Raw genomic sequence first — 15783 nt, 5'->3', positions numbered from 1 at the left:
TCTTAATCAAGATCCCACTGAACAGAAACACTAGCAGAGTGAACAAATTGGACTTGGCAGAGATCGGGGGGTGGGGGTGTTATTAGGATTGGGATCTTGGAGGGCGTACACTACACTGATTTGGGTGCGTGGCTATGTACAAATTTATCCATTTCATTTGCCCATGTTGTTTTGTCTGCTGTTTACCCTGGTGGGGCTGCCAACCTTCAGGCGTAGCGTTTCCGTCTTAATACAGTAGAAAAAATAAGTGGAGGGGGTGTTTCTTTCTTTATGACCAAATACACTTCAGTTACTCTACATCCTTCAGTTCCTCTGTGTTTGTGTCTATTTACCTGATTAATCTATTCTTCAGACTCAACATCTGGCAAATTAATCTTCAATTCATCCCAGGCTAAGATCCAGGATCATATTATAATCCTTTGATCATTAAATCTACCAGTGAGAGCTGAACTCGACAGAGCCAGACTGATCTCTTGCATGGCTGGGCAAGGTGATTGCATGTGAACTGTCCCACAGCCATTTCCCCCCTCAGTAGTGCTCTCTGCATATCATACTTATTAACACATACAGCAACACATGAGAAAGAGCTGACGGCGCACACACACACACACACACACACACTCACATGAATACAAGTGCTGGCTTTCACACACACAAAACCCCTGAAGTCAGCTCTGAATGCATTTTGTGTAGCAGAAAGTGCACATTATCACATCTTTAAAACCGGACATTTATATCGCTCCCTCTCCGACTCCCCCTCACAAAATTGTTTGCTCTATCGGCTGCGGTGTTGTTGGCTTCATTTGAATCCCCAGCTACTAATTAGGCATTTGTTTTGAATCTCTCTCTTGATTCTGCCCGGTTGTTTCTTTTCCCCACATTTGTGTGAAGCGCGGGAACGCCCAGCCATTAAAACTATCTCAGGGCTGTAGGGGGAGAACGACACATCGATGACACGTGAGAAAGAAAGACGGAGAGGCGACAGATTATCAAAGCCACATTCCTCAGAGGCTAAGAGGAGGAGGGACATGATGATAAATGTCGTTATTTAGAATGGAAAGCACTGTTCACAGGAGAAGTCCACGCAATCACACGTTTCAAAAGTCCCCCAGCACAATCTCGGCGAGCTAATGGGAAGCAGACACATTGATATGACCTCAATAGAAATCTCGTTTCAGGGTGTGATTTTCCGGTGTAACGTTGAGCACGCTGCAATGGATACGTCACTTCCAAAGTCTGAGTCAAAGTAGGACATTAGCTGTGAGACTTAGGATACAGCGTAGTGTAAATAAAGCTTTCACACGCTTCCACCTTTAGATTCCCACTCATCAGCTGAAGCCGTGAAAAGGTCCCTCAGCTCCAGCCGACAAACACTCACGCTGCAAACAGAACTATGGCGACGTATTCACCACACAAGTCTGAGCATGTGCGCACAATGCAAACTACACACATCACCTGTGTGTGTATGTGTGTGAGTGTGTGTGTGTGCTCCTACGTGGGTGGCTCCTGTGTTGCCTTGACAACCTGCTGCCGTTTCCCTTTTTTGTTTGCCCTTGGAGCCGAGAGCAGGTTCACACCAACGCAAGAGCAGGAACAGAGGGGGGACGGACGCCGACATCAGCCGGAGCGTTTCATCTCACCACTTGAGCGAGCAGCACCCACGGCTCTCCCACCTGCTCTTAACTGTCAAACAGCAAATGGAGGCAGATTGTGCTGATATGACTGGAGAGAGGAGAGAAGGAAACGTTGTGTCATCTGTGGGCTATACTATTCTCAGAGATTTGCGGGAACTGTCAAACGATATGCAAAAAATTTCAGATATGAATTCCAGAAAATGTCCAGATTCTGAGATTTTGTTCCCACAAACAGCCCCTCCAGAAAATGTCCACACTTCCGTGCGTGTCAGGAAGCAGCTTTAGAGGTCGAGGTTTGAGGTCAGCTCTTATATCTACTTTGACTTAAAGTAAACATGATACATTAAAGGAATAGTTCAACATTTGATAACCTACCACTTTCACAAGCTCAGTTCTAATAACATGTTGCATAAATAAAAAAATCGTACAAATATACTGCAAGTTGCGGTTTTATGTTTCCGTTAATGTCTTGGCTTGTAAGTTACCACAACTTTTCTGATAAATCCAAGCTAGCTGCTTCCTCACTTCAAGACCTTTCAAGGCTAACCGGATGCTGGCTGTAGCCTCATGTTTACCATACAGTTGTGATAGTGGTATCAATCCTCTTATCCAATTCTTGGAAACAAAGTGATAATTCTTAACAAATGTTGGACTCTTAGGTTCGGCATGGGCAAGAGGTCAGGATCTAGCTGAGATAAAGGCAAGAAAATGACCCAAAAAAGTGCAGGTTTAAGGTGATGATGCTTAAAATGTTGGGCTCTTGCTTTAAGATCCACAGCCCCAGAGGTCAGGGCCAGCTACAGAACAGTTGCCATACTGTTGTGGATATGCTGCTTTGGGCCGGGGACATCTGGTCCAGGGGCAAGAAAAGGACAGGAGAGAAAAGAAAAGACAATGGAGCAGAGCCAGGCGGTGTTATCTCTCGCTACACTACAGTCATAACCTGGTGTTTGTTTTTCTGGGCATGTATACTGAGCGAAGTGTTGCTCCAGATGTCAGAGCAGATGCAAGAAATTGAAAAGACAGAACAAAGGAATCACTTTATGAAGGAAAAAATGGGCCATCTATTGTATTATAAAACAAACCTTATCCCATCTTCTATAACGGTAATGTTTAATAAGTACAGTTTCCATCAGAAGCTACACTGGAAGAAACGTGCTGATGCATTCATGTGACTACAACGATCTTATCTCGTTACAACAGCCTTACACTGAGGAAATTATAGATTGTGCCGATCATGCTGGTTTCCACTTTACCCCACAAACCTCATCTCAGCAGCTGTGTTTGGCAGTCAACATCACTTGACTTGTGAGTACAAACAGCTTAACACTGAGTCAGTGAAAATGACCTGAAACACCCACCATCCTCCACAACAGGAAAGCAAAGAGCGTTGTGAATAGAAACAGTGCAGAACGGAGCAGGTAACCCCCCCCCCCCCCCCCCCGTGAATACAAGGATCTGTTCCTGGACGTCTGGCATTTTCTCCCTCCATATCCCCCTTGTTTAGGGCGTGTGTACGATATTTACCAGAGAACCAGATACTGTGGCCCTGAGCCCCCACCTTCAGCACCTTGTCAAACTGCAGCATGTGCGTGTGCGTTTGTGTGTGTGCGGGTGGTTGGGTGTGTGCACATGTGCGCTATTCAATCAGCCGGGACATTGCGACTGCCAAACATATATCAGATGATTGGGGACCATGACAGCTCCGAGGCTTGTTGCCAAGGTTACGAGAGAAGAGAAATAACAACAAACATTTAATAAACATCCCGCAGAACGATGACAGATCCACGCGGCCAAGCTTGGCCTCCTTTGTCTGCATTTACAGTAACGGCCCTTTGTTTAATGCTGTGAGTCTGTCACACAAAAAAGTGAACTCCCGCCTTTGTGCTCCAACAGGTCACATGGTTCCTACAGTCCTGTTTCGGACTAACTTTTAATGTCAGACATGTTTTACAACTAACGTAATTCCTACGTGGTCACTAGCAACTTTGTTCATCTCATATTTCTTTGAGTACAGAGGTTTGATAGATGGTTGACAGATGAGTGTGATTATTTCCCGATATGTTGCAGTTGAGGTTGGTTTTAAATCAGGCTTTGTTGCTGAAGATACTGTATTGAAGAAAGTGTTTTTATACATTCATTTGTTTTGTACGAATATTCATCATCTTTTCCCTTTCACAGTTTTACAATTTATTTTATTGTCTATTTCCCTATCTTAGGCCAGAAGAGACATCTTCAGTCAGACCACAAACTAAACGCATTTGACCAGGAACCAGAGGCTTTTGGATTTTTCTCTAGTAATATTTACAATGATTATCAAAATGCTTACTGATTCATGTTTTGCATTCTGCTGCAGAGACCACGTGTCCTTGTTTACAGCCTATCGACTCCGGTGTCGGCACTTATAAGCCAAATGGCAAAGCAGGGTACAGATCATGTAGGACTGACTGCAGAGGGCTGGAATGCAGGCCTGCTGTGGCTAGTTAGCCAGTGAGAGCTGAGCAGCATGCAGCCCAGTAAATAAAGTGCAGTCTGTGCTGTTCTGTTACGAGGTCTGTTCTCTTCTGGTGTCATAATCAGGAGGACTGGAGAGCAGCTGGTTTTTTCCCTTTTTTTGAGGGGGTGTGAGAGTGAAATAGTGCAGTTTTTACATGGGAAAAGAATGTGGATGAAATGAATGGAAAGGGAACAGGCCTGAGGCTACAAGTCAAAACATAAAGAATCCAGCCTGACAGGAGCTGCAGTGAGGATATAGGAGTTACACACAGATATATGGTTTCTGAACTTTTAGTGTTTTTCCACCTTTAGGGATTCTCCAGGAAGAGGAGAGGTCACGGCGTGTAACACAAAGGTTAACGCTGTAATTCGTGAACTCGTTCTCAGGACTCCCCTGAGACCCCTCGGTGTGCTGCTCATGCTATGGTGGCAAGAGGTGACGTAAAGCGCTAAGCAGCTGAATCATCGGCTCTCAGTCAGGCGTGATTAGATCGTGTATACTCTGTTCCATTCAATACACTTGTCTCCGTCTCTTTATATCTATCGCTCCGTTCTATATCTGACCTTTCAGAGCCCAAAGGCCCTTTCCCTCCGCACCAGTCTTTTTCATTCGCATCCTCTCTTTCTCCTTTAATCTCCCTCACTATCTCAGTATACAGCTCTCCCTCTTGCTGCCTGAGTGACTCCTGTCCCATAGAGGGCGGGAAGCAGCGGGGGAGTTTGAGGGAAAGAAAGAGGGAGAGAGGACAGAGGGAGAGAGGGCGAGAGGGAGAAATGGAGAGAGGGAGAGAGAAAGAGAGGAAGAGATGGAGAGTGAGAGAAAGGGAGAGAGGGAGAGTGGGAGAGAGGGAGAGAGCGAGAGAGCCGGAGAGAGGGAGGGATGAGATTCACAGACGTGCCACAAAGCTGTAGACATTCCTCAAGGGCTGTGCATCCTGTTCTTTCGTCCCCACCTCCACCGAGGCTCACACACCGCGCTGCACGTACGCAGGCCTCACACTCTCAAGTCCTGCACCTCCACCCCCCAACCTCCCACAATGGTGCCCACTCTTCCTCCTAAATACTTCCTATATGACAGGAAATCGGGATTGTGTTTCCTTTTTTTCAATCTTTCTTATTTTGTCTTTCTTCCAAATGTTTCTTTATTGCATACTTGTTTCTGCCTCATAGCCGCAATCTGTCACAGTTTTTTGCCATGAAGAGCTGTTTCCCATTTTAGCCTCATAGGCTGAAGGCCTGGGCGATGGGGAAACATTGGTAGAATTACATTATATACAGTTAAAGTATCATATTCAGGCAAATTGACCACACACCGATGTCAGACGCACATTGTCTACAAACCAATCAATTTCAAGTATAGGTTGACTCAGCCCATCTAGATGATAACGACAAGATGTATTTCATACAAAATTCTGCTCCCTAAATTGCAATGTGAAACCAAAACCACCACCTCAAATTTTGTAAAAAATACATGAACCTCGGTTTGGACATTGCTAAAAACGCCCTTGAGGTCAGGTAACAGGAAGAAGGCAGTTCTAAAGAAACAATTTAACCACATTATGACACACTACTGAATACACAACAGTTCAGACTTTTATTTTTTTATATATTTATTGCCCAACTTCCGAATATTAGATGAATGAATCAGAAGGTCTGATGTTGCCCAATAGATTCACATTAAATGGTTCCCAGGCCTCTGCCAGTAATTACAACCCATTGGTTTTTTAAATCATGAGTGAAGCATATGTTTGGGCCTCTGGGTCATCAGGTGTACATGTGCACATTTGGCAGCATGTCCTTCCTGAATCAGTGTCCTGGTTCCACGAGATTATGCAACTCACAGATACTGGTTCCAAAGAAAATCTATCACAATCAGACAATCCTCACAGTCATTTCAACAAATAGAATATAAGAAGCCATTTCATCCGCCAACACAGGGTTGTTGTGTGAAGTGTAATTAACCACACCCTAATAATAACCACTTTGATCATGACACAATCTTCACTGATAACAATGTATGCTTTTTCAAATTTGGGATTTTGGGCATTGAATGGCTAATTAAATCGTATCTGTTTATTAACAGTAATCGGTATCTCCATTCCCTCCGCCACCACCAAAAAGTGATGCAAGAAGAAATATTAAAAGCACAAGAAGGTATCGTCTAAAGACCCGTCGTCCTGTCACTTATTGCTGCATTTCTAATGAGAGCACACAGAGTATATGTGCGATCAAATGTGCTCGATAAATAAAATTACCACTTTGGACACCGCAGCTTTTTCCGTGGAGAAGAGGAGCTTCTGTTCCGTTCGGGGGACGAGAATGAGCTGTAACTCATTTAGCCTCAGCTGCAGACTTGGATGGAGGAACAAGACAAACAGGTTCATTTATCACGCCGGGAGCGGCCATTAGGAAACCCTGCCGTACACAACGTGATAATAAGGATGGGTGAGCTGATTCACAGCCAGTTGTCATTTGGCAAGTGCTGGAAGTTTAGTCACCCTACGGTCTAATTGTTAGAGGTGTAGTCACGTCTGAGTAAATAGAGGGTGGAGGAGATTTATAATGTTCTGGGTGTGAGAGACGTAAAAACCAAGTGTCTGAGCAAACAAAATACTGTAGAAGACTGAGTTATGGTGAGACTGAGCGCGCCTTTGTGAAAAGCCTGTGTGTGCGTGTATGTGTGTGTGTGTGCATGAGCTATAATCCTTGAGGCCTCAGGGAGGTGCACACACATTCAGTCTTTTCCTGTTGCTTCCCATTAATTCCACCTGTATACACTGGGAATGAGCCCCTGCTGGCCCTCACCCTTCCTGCCTCCCCCACCCTCCCTCTACTCCTCCCGGGCTCTAAATCCCCAGATGTAGGCTCACACCGAACACCCAGAAAGATCTCTCTCTCTCTCTCTCTCTCTCTCTTTCTCTCTCACACACACAGAGACACACGCCACACATTGTGTTCTCAGCCAGCGCTCCACACATCCCAGTTTGAATGGATAGGATGAGCACATTCAAATAAATCACCATATGAATGGACATGTCAATGGAACATGTAGGACAGCTTCCACATGGCTGCTGAACTTTAAGATAGTGTTTCCATGGGAATGAGCTTTGGCACAGCGCACGAGGCCTCACAGTGCACACTGAGGTGGTTCTGGCTGGGCTGCACATTTGCATTGTGTGTCTGTTTGCACTGCAGGCACACAAACCAAACCAACTAACCTTGTTAGGACTTTGCATTGACTTCCAATCATTGTGGAAAACCCAAGCATAAGCTTAACGAGAAGCTCAGAAATGAAGTTTGGCCTCATTAGAAATGAGCTTTGGTCCCTGTGAGGTTTACTAGTCCTGACAAGGTCAGTGTTTATGCTGGAAAAAGGTCCTAAAGAGGTAACAATAAAACACACACACACACACACACACACACACACACACAAAGCTACATTATGTACAATGTCAGCCAGGTTTTGGAAAGCCACTTAAAAACATTTTTTAATCCCAGTTGTGATGAGATTCACAACACATATTACATCAAGAAAGACCTGTGTCCTGGTCCTCATTAGTGAATTCGCCCTATATATATAGTATATTTAATATTTGCCTAACTAGATCTCTTTCTTGATAAAATCATAACATAGATCTAGTCTTTGATGGAATGATAAGGCCTGGTTTGTCTTCTATCAGGTGTAGTGTGAGAAACAATCTGTGAAAAAGCCTACAGAAGTCAGTCTAGACTGGTTCTACGTAATGTGCATTAAACGTAATCCAGAGAACAAAAACAAACATGATGTCTACTCATTGTGTTATTCAACCTTCAGAGCGGAAGCTGATGCCTAATACGGTTGTGCCCTAAAACAAGAACTAGCGCGCGCGAGAGATAGAGAGAGAGAGAGAGAGAGAGAGAGAGAGAGAGAATGAAATGACTTTACCAATTATATATTTTTTGTAATCCCTTTGAATCTCAGACTCGTCCTGCTGGTTTATGACTCAGTGATCAGCCGACAGACCGCACAGCAGGAATGATTGTTAAGTAAGATAGGACTACTTCCTTAGTCGTGGCATGAGAGTGATACAAGATTCCAGGTTCTTCAGCGAAAGACATGTCACATGTTCTCTGGGAGGAGAATGATGGAAGGTTGATCCCACAGTACCGCCCCCTTATCTCCCAACAGGTTTGTTTGTTTGTTAGTTAGTTTGTTTGTTGGCCCAACATAAGGAAGAATTCCTTCCATTTTGGCAAGGATCTGCATCGGGAAGCGGATTCAGGATTTTCTTTTTTTCACTTTCTTTAACATTGCAAGATATTCATGAATTTCTCGGAGAAAGATTCACGGATCTTGATGATAAAAATCGGACATGTTTAGGGGACTGATTCTTAAGAGTGGGTGCTTTTTGGTGCAGATCAAAATAAAAATCTGGATCTAGTGAATTTAAATGTTGTTTCATAAGGGGACTTTTGGGTCTTGATAGAGATGTGCACTCTGAGCGACTTAATTGTTTGTTTGTTTGTAAACAAGATTACATAATAAGTACCAAAGGAATTGACACAAAACTTGGTCGAAGGATGTGGTATGGGTCACGGTGGAGACGATCCAATTATGGTGTTGATCCAGGAATTAATTTTTCCACTTTTCTCTTGTTTTCTCAGAGGGGGGATTTATATTTATGAGTGCGCAAATCAAAATCAAAATCCGGTTGTCAATGTGGTTTCATAAGGGAACTGCTGTGCCTTGTTTGTCTGTAATTTAGCAGAATCACAAAAACACTTCTAAATGGATTACTACGAAACTTGGTTTGAATGCAGGGATTTTTTAGACTTTATTCAACATTGGAAACTTCTGTGTTTTTTGACATTTTCGCTGATTTCTCAGATAATAACTCAGGACAGAACTGATATTTAGAGTGGTTGAAATTCGGTGAAGCTTGACTGAAGTGGACTGTTGGGCCTTGGCGCAGGTATGGACTCTACTATTCTAGTTTGAATATATGAGGAACAACTAAGAACAAATAACTAAAATTCGCAGTCGGGACGACAAAAGAGGAACTTTCCAGGTGAGTGGAAAATGAGACTGGGTTCCCATTGGGCCCATGAAGTGGTGAATAATTGAGTTTGTACAAACAAGCTGCTCTTTTGCCGCTCTCATGTCTGAGCCATGACTGACTGTGAGAGGGGATCATGGTGTTTTACCATGTGCTTGTTAAGCCTCAATTATTAAGGCAGGATCCGCTGCACTGTGGCACGGCTAACCTTTTGAACTCGGCACAGACGAGTTTGCTTTGCATGCACACTGGCATTAATGCGCCTGCACGCATGCACACTCCATATGGCACAATTAACCTTTTGAACTTCCAACAGACACACGGGCAGGCAGATGCACATGAACATACATGGTTGCACACACACATGAGCGAACATCCTTAGAATTTTACAAGAGGCCTTGTGTGAATACGTTTGACGAGTAAATAAGCTGTCTATCCTGTCTTCCTCGAAAGGCGGCATTATACATGGTTGGATCGGAGAGAGAAGAAACTACCTGATTGATACCTGTTTAAATAAGAGAACAGGGCTACAGAGAGAGAGAGAGAGAGAGAGAGAGAGAGAGAGAGAGAGAGAGAGAGAGAGAGAGAGAGAGAGAGAGAGAGAGAGAGAGAGAGAGAGAGAGAGAGAGTTGCAAAAACCTAATTCCTACACCTCTTCAAAATGGTCATGGTACATGTGATACTCAATACAGTAATTAATTATCTTCAAAGAAACAATGACAACTTTGCATAACTCATATCCTAAGATGGTTTCACATACAACTTTAAATATATTTGGTTTTCAGGGAGATCGCCCTTCAGGTACATGAGGTCATGAGGACTCATCACATATTCCACCTCTGTCGTACGTGTTTTATCAACATTACATTTAAAGTGGGAGATTTAGCTTGAAATGGGCACTTAAATATTTCTGTTGTGTGAGAAGTGAAATTCTACTTCCATTCATTCATTATAACAAGAAGCGTGCTCAGTAGACTGCATTCAGTACCTTTGTGTCCTCAGACTGCACATCACCACAGCACCCACTGTCAAACAGTAAAATCGACAAGAAAGAACCATAGTATGGAAAATGGAACAACCTTGATCCTATTGTTATATTGCATTATATCTTATCCTTATATTGCAAATTTAAATTAACAGCCTTGTTTGTTTATTAGTTCTACTTTTATTGTAGATATATATGTATATATATATATACAAGTTTTATTTATATTATTATTCTTACTTTATTCACTCTTTTGCTGCTACTTCCTTGTGCTGCTGTGTAAATAGTAAATTTCCACAACAGAGCTACATCTTATCTTCGATCTTCGCCAATGTCCAACAGTCCATTTATTTAAATTCACTAAATCTGGATTTTAAATGAATCTGCACCAATTTTACACAGACTAATAAATATCAAGATCCATGAACTACTCTCTGAGAAATCATTGAAAATGTTGAAGAACCTGAAAAGAACATCCTGTCTCCGCCCCCCAGGTCCGGATCTGCGCCGACATTTAATTGGTTGTTTCTTGCGCCATGTTCATAAACGTTTCTCCTTGACACACATTCACATTCATCATGGAGACTTTCCCATCCGACGCAAATCTGTGCTAATTACTTCCTTGAACTTGCTACTTATTAATAGAACAACACAAAGCACAGGGAATGTAGCAACATGTACATTTCATGTGTAGCAACTGTTCAGTCCTTTAATGGAACAACATGGTACAGAGTACAATAATGTGTTGTGTGCTCACTGGCCATCCCCAGAGCCTGAACCACACCAACAGTACATTTCCATCGAACCAATGAAGGTTTTCTTCAGCTTCCAGACGGCTAATAGATTCATGAACAAGCAAAATGACAAAAAAACATTCACATTTCAAGAGCACAGGGATTTGAAATAGAATTTAGAGTCAGGGATTGGTGATTAGATTATCTGGTTATTGTGTTTTTTTCCTCTCGTAATTCTCACAATGTGTGGACACTGTGCTGCAGATTCCAAGAAGCCCTGACTTTCAGTCACTGGTGGAAGTAAACGGGCCTTTAAAACTGGAAACCAATAATCTTTCAGGAAGTTTACAACTGGAAAATCCACAGTTTGGGCTGGGTTCAGATAAAACAAAGTACGGGGGGGGATGTCTGTTGGATTTGGACAGAAAAGTGCACCCCGAGCTGCACTCTGGTGTTGACGACAACTGAAACGCGCAGCAGACGCAGAAATGAAGAAGAGAGCGTCCGGGGATGAGGGCTGACTGTGGTCTTGAAGTGCTGTAAACATTCTCCTGCATGCTCCAGGCGCCATCCCTCGACAGAATATTCCGAACATTCTTCTGTTGCAGTGAACGTGTGTCAGACCCAGACAACCTCCTGCTGCTCGGTTCAAACGGAAAAACTTCATACGGAAAATGGCCGCCAACAATTTTTCAAAGATATTTTCCAGAGTTCTTATCTGAAAAACAACTTTTGTCCCTCTACCCCTCCCTGCCTCCTCCTCTTCCTCGCGTCCGTCTCCTGTCCCCCTCCCTGCCAGTCTCAAGTCCCCCTAAACCATAATCTGATAAACAGGAGATGGGCGTAAGGACTGGTGGCGCAGAGCCTTAGAGATGCAGGGGGGCACAAACGGAGACTGAAACCATATTTGTATGGCCTCAGAAGAGTGAAGAGTGGGTATATGGGTTATTCTTAATTTTTTTACCACCTGCACGTGTTTTGCACTTTGATGCTTCGTTATGATGAGATTTCACCAGCAGGAAATATCAATTAAACTCAGGCGGCTCAGAGAAGTTATGGTATCATTATAGTATCTCAAGATTCAAGATTCAAGATTTTTATTTGTCAAATGCACAACAATAACATTAAGCGGTCGCTGGCAGTGAAATGCTTGAGTCCCAGGCTCTCTTCTAACAATGCTCAAGTAATTACACACTATACAATAAAATAAGAGAAATAGTATAAAATATAATATCAAAATAGGAAATAATGTATATATCTAAATACATATGAACAGCTGAGGAGAAAATAAAACAACAGAAGTGAAAACATGCACGGTGCTAGTTTGGGTTATTGCAGTTCAGAGGAGTTTAAAAGTCTTATGGCCTGGGGGATGAAACTGTCTCTGAGTCTGGTGGTGCAGGCCCGGATGCTGCGGTACCGTCGGCCAGATGGCAGCAGGCAAAAATGTTTATGGCTGGGGTGAAAGGGGTCTTTAATAATCCGGCTGCTCTTCTTCCTGCACCACTGGGTGTAGAGGTCCTCTATCTCACATGTCGCGTCTTGGCACAGACACTGGTGTTGCCTGCTGTTTGATACATGATAGCAAACAATTACTCAAGACAAGTCTTGAGTAATTGACAAGGATAATCTCCATTGTAGTGAACTTAACCACCGGGGAGACGACAGGTGAACATTTTGTGCCTGTTTGGCTTGTTAGCTGTCAGGTTGCACTACCACCTGTTAAGATATAAACCGGATGGCTGGAGGAAATTACAACTGCGATGAACCCGTTTCCTTAATCTTTTAAAGAGGAAGTGATAAAATAACAGTAAGAAAAAGAATGCTTGAGATAATTAGAAGGCCATGATCCGAGGATGAAGAAGCAGTAAAATGAGCCACTGAAGGGTCCGAAACATTTGGTGAGACACAGGTCATAAAACTTTTTGTGGGATCTCCCCGCTACGGTGTGCACACGCACGCCTGTCTTGTCTCCGTGGTCATGCAAAACAAAGCCTTAAGCCCAGCCTGGGGCAGGGGTCTTAAAGGTCATGATCTCTATGACGTTGCAGAAGGTCGCGTAAAGTTCATGACACAAGCTTGACCATATTTGGCGGCTGACTTTCTGAAAGGCTTAGAGCTGAAATTTGAAATGATAGAGAGCAAGGGAGGAAAAAACACTGTAACTGGAATGTTCATTGGTTGCAGCTGGGCATCGCTGGAGCAATATGGAACCAGGCTTAATGCAGGAAGAGCGTGTGTGTTTGTGTGTGTGCGTGTGTGTGTGTGCGAGTCTGCGTGAGTACACTTGTGCATGCAGGCCTGCTTATTCGCACATGTGTATGAGAGGTGGAACGAGATATTTGGTTTTAATACAGACCAAAGCTTAGATATTTGCAGATACATGCGTGTGAGAGAGTGTGTGTAAAAAATAAACACATGCATGCAAGCTCCAGAGAGCATGTGTCTGCATGCATGCCGGTATGTGTGTGAGTGTTGGAGATATTAGAGCAATATGAAAAAGCTTAAGCCGGAAGTACGGGGCTACAGTTTGAAACCTGTGCAGAGTTTGGGCTGCAGAGAACAGAGGAACGAAGGAGCGGCTCTAAGAAGCAACTGAATCTCTGATTTTAGAATATAATCACCACAAAAGAAATATGATCAAATCTAAATACCATGAATTATGTAGTAATACACAAAACGTGTTGAATCCATTTTCGGTAGGCATGCAACATTTTAAGTATAGGCAATTGCAATTCACACTACAGTCTGAATCTGTTTGCGAGTCCTCTTTGGCTTTTTTCAAAAAAATTCTGAAATCTTCCTATTTCTCCTCAAATGAAACTCTTTTTAAAGCGAGCAGTCTTCCTTCTTATGAGCGCTGATTGGTTCATTTCCTGTATTTTAGAAGTGAAAATCGTGTGTGTGAATAGTTGGACTCCGACGTTACATCTGTTTGACTTTCTCTGTCAGTGTTTCTCATGTGGAGAAAATGTTTGTGTGCACGCTCGGTTCCCGGTTGTGTTGCAGATGAGCTGAGGTGATGTTCTGCTGCTTTTCAAAGAGCATAATCTGTTAGAGAAGCTAAGACATCACCACATGTCTAGTTCAGCCGTTACAGAACTGTGTGTGTGTGTGTGTGTGTGTGTTTGTTACAAATCAGAGTGTTTAACTGTCATGTTTCTTTTCATTGAAAAAAAAAACACTTCTACACTCTGAATAATTTAGATTGGAGAGTTTAATAAGCTTGACTCAAACTGAAAATTGCGTGTGCGTGTGTGTATGTGTGCATTTGAAACTAATAATGAATCCATCCAGAATTATTTTGACGTTGTTGTAGAGAAGCCTGGTTTCTATTCAGTCGTGCTTCAGATGTGGAAGCTGCAGTTTTAAAGATTTTAAAACACACATGTGTTTGTAGTGGAGCTGCGTCAAACATCAAACTGTGATCGTGCCCCCCCTGAATAATAATAAAGTTCTGACATTGCTCTTATGAAGGAAATACTTTATCTTTCGCTCTCCCAACCACACACTCACAGTCCTACTCAACTTCATGTTTTCCTCTTTGTTTTTCTTATCCCCCCTCATCTCTCGCATCTTCTTGTCTCCCTCTTTTTCTCTTTCTGCCTCTCCTCTCGTAACCTCGGCTAGCAGCAGGTCTACAAAGATGTGCTTTCTGTGAGCCAGCAGCAATTCCTGGAGGGCAGTCAGGCAAATAAAACCGACCAGTGCCCGCTGCATGACTCACAGAGACAGAGAGTTAGAGAGAGAAGGGGGGGGGGGGGCATTAAGGTGAGAGGGCACAAGGTTTTTAGGCTGTTTAAAGAGCTGATGAGAGGGGGCAGGTTGAAGAAGAAGATGGGACAGGAAAGGAGTAGGGGGAAAAAAGTGGAAAGAAACAATAATAGGCTGTTTACGAGGGGGAGGTGGGGAGAGAGAGAGAGAGAGAGAGAGAGAGAGAGAGAGAGAGAGAGAGAGAGAGAGAGAGAGAGAGAGAGAGAGAGAGAATGGGGGCAAACTGAGGGCAACCTGCGCGATCTTGCGTGCACACGAGAAGAGCAGACAGGCACGCAGCTCAGGGAGGAGGAACGAAGGGAGCAAAATAACTCCTCCTCCTCCCCTCCCAGTCTCACTCGTCCCTTTCCCTCTGCCAGAAAGCGAGCAGGCCTACACGACATATTGACCTTAGGCCCGAGCACAGAGTGGGCCGGAGGGAGTCAGAGGCAGACAGGAGGGGGGGGACTCGAAGGGTGTAATGGGGGTAAGGGGCAGCCCTGAATCATGTGCTGGATGAGGATTCACACATACAGATAAACGCATTACTAACTTTCAATAAATATAAATGCTGTATTTTGTTTAGATTTACTTTTTAAAATATGTTTTTTAATCGAACCATAACAATTAAGGTGGTTCATTATAATTATATTTATTTGTTTTTGTTTTAATAATAATAAACATAACATGAAATTCCAAAGGCTAAATGGTGAACGTATATTATTATTATTGTTGCATTGTTTGGATTTCATAATGTATTTCAATTGTGAGTATTTTGTTGATTTTGTCAGCTATAGTGTTTAATCATGGGTCTTTATACATTTAAAGTGTTGTCTATTGATTCATGAGCACTGTCGCTAGGAAATAAGTAAAAATTAAATTATTAATAAGTGTATTTTAAACAAAGAGCCAACCAATCTTTGAATCAGCTTATAAAACAACCACATCCTCTGTTTAAATGGTTAGTTTGTGTGTGGAGTGAAGTCTCAGTGAGAAAAGGGTGAGGCTCCAGGAAGTAACTGCACCTGGCCAAGAAACCGCCTGGATCATAACGCTCGAGTGAAACCCACTCATTTTCATTTTAACACTTTTGTTTTTGTGCAGGTTAAAGAAAGGAAGACATGATGAGTGAGATCTAAAGGTCA

Source organism: Platichthys flesus, chromosome 4, assembly GCF_949316205.1.
Source record: "Platichthys flesus chromosome 4, fPlaFle2.1, whole genome shotgun sequence".
NCBI classification, from domain to species: Eukaryota; Metazoa; Chordata; class Actinopteri; order Pleuronectiformes; family Pleuronectidae; genus Platichthys; species Platichthys flesus.
Note: the sequence above shows the minus strand (reverse complement) of the source record.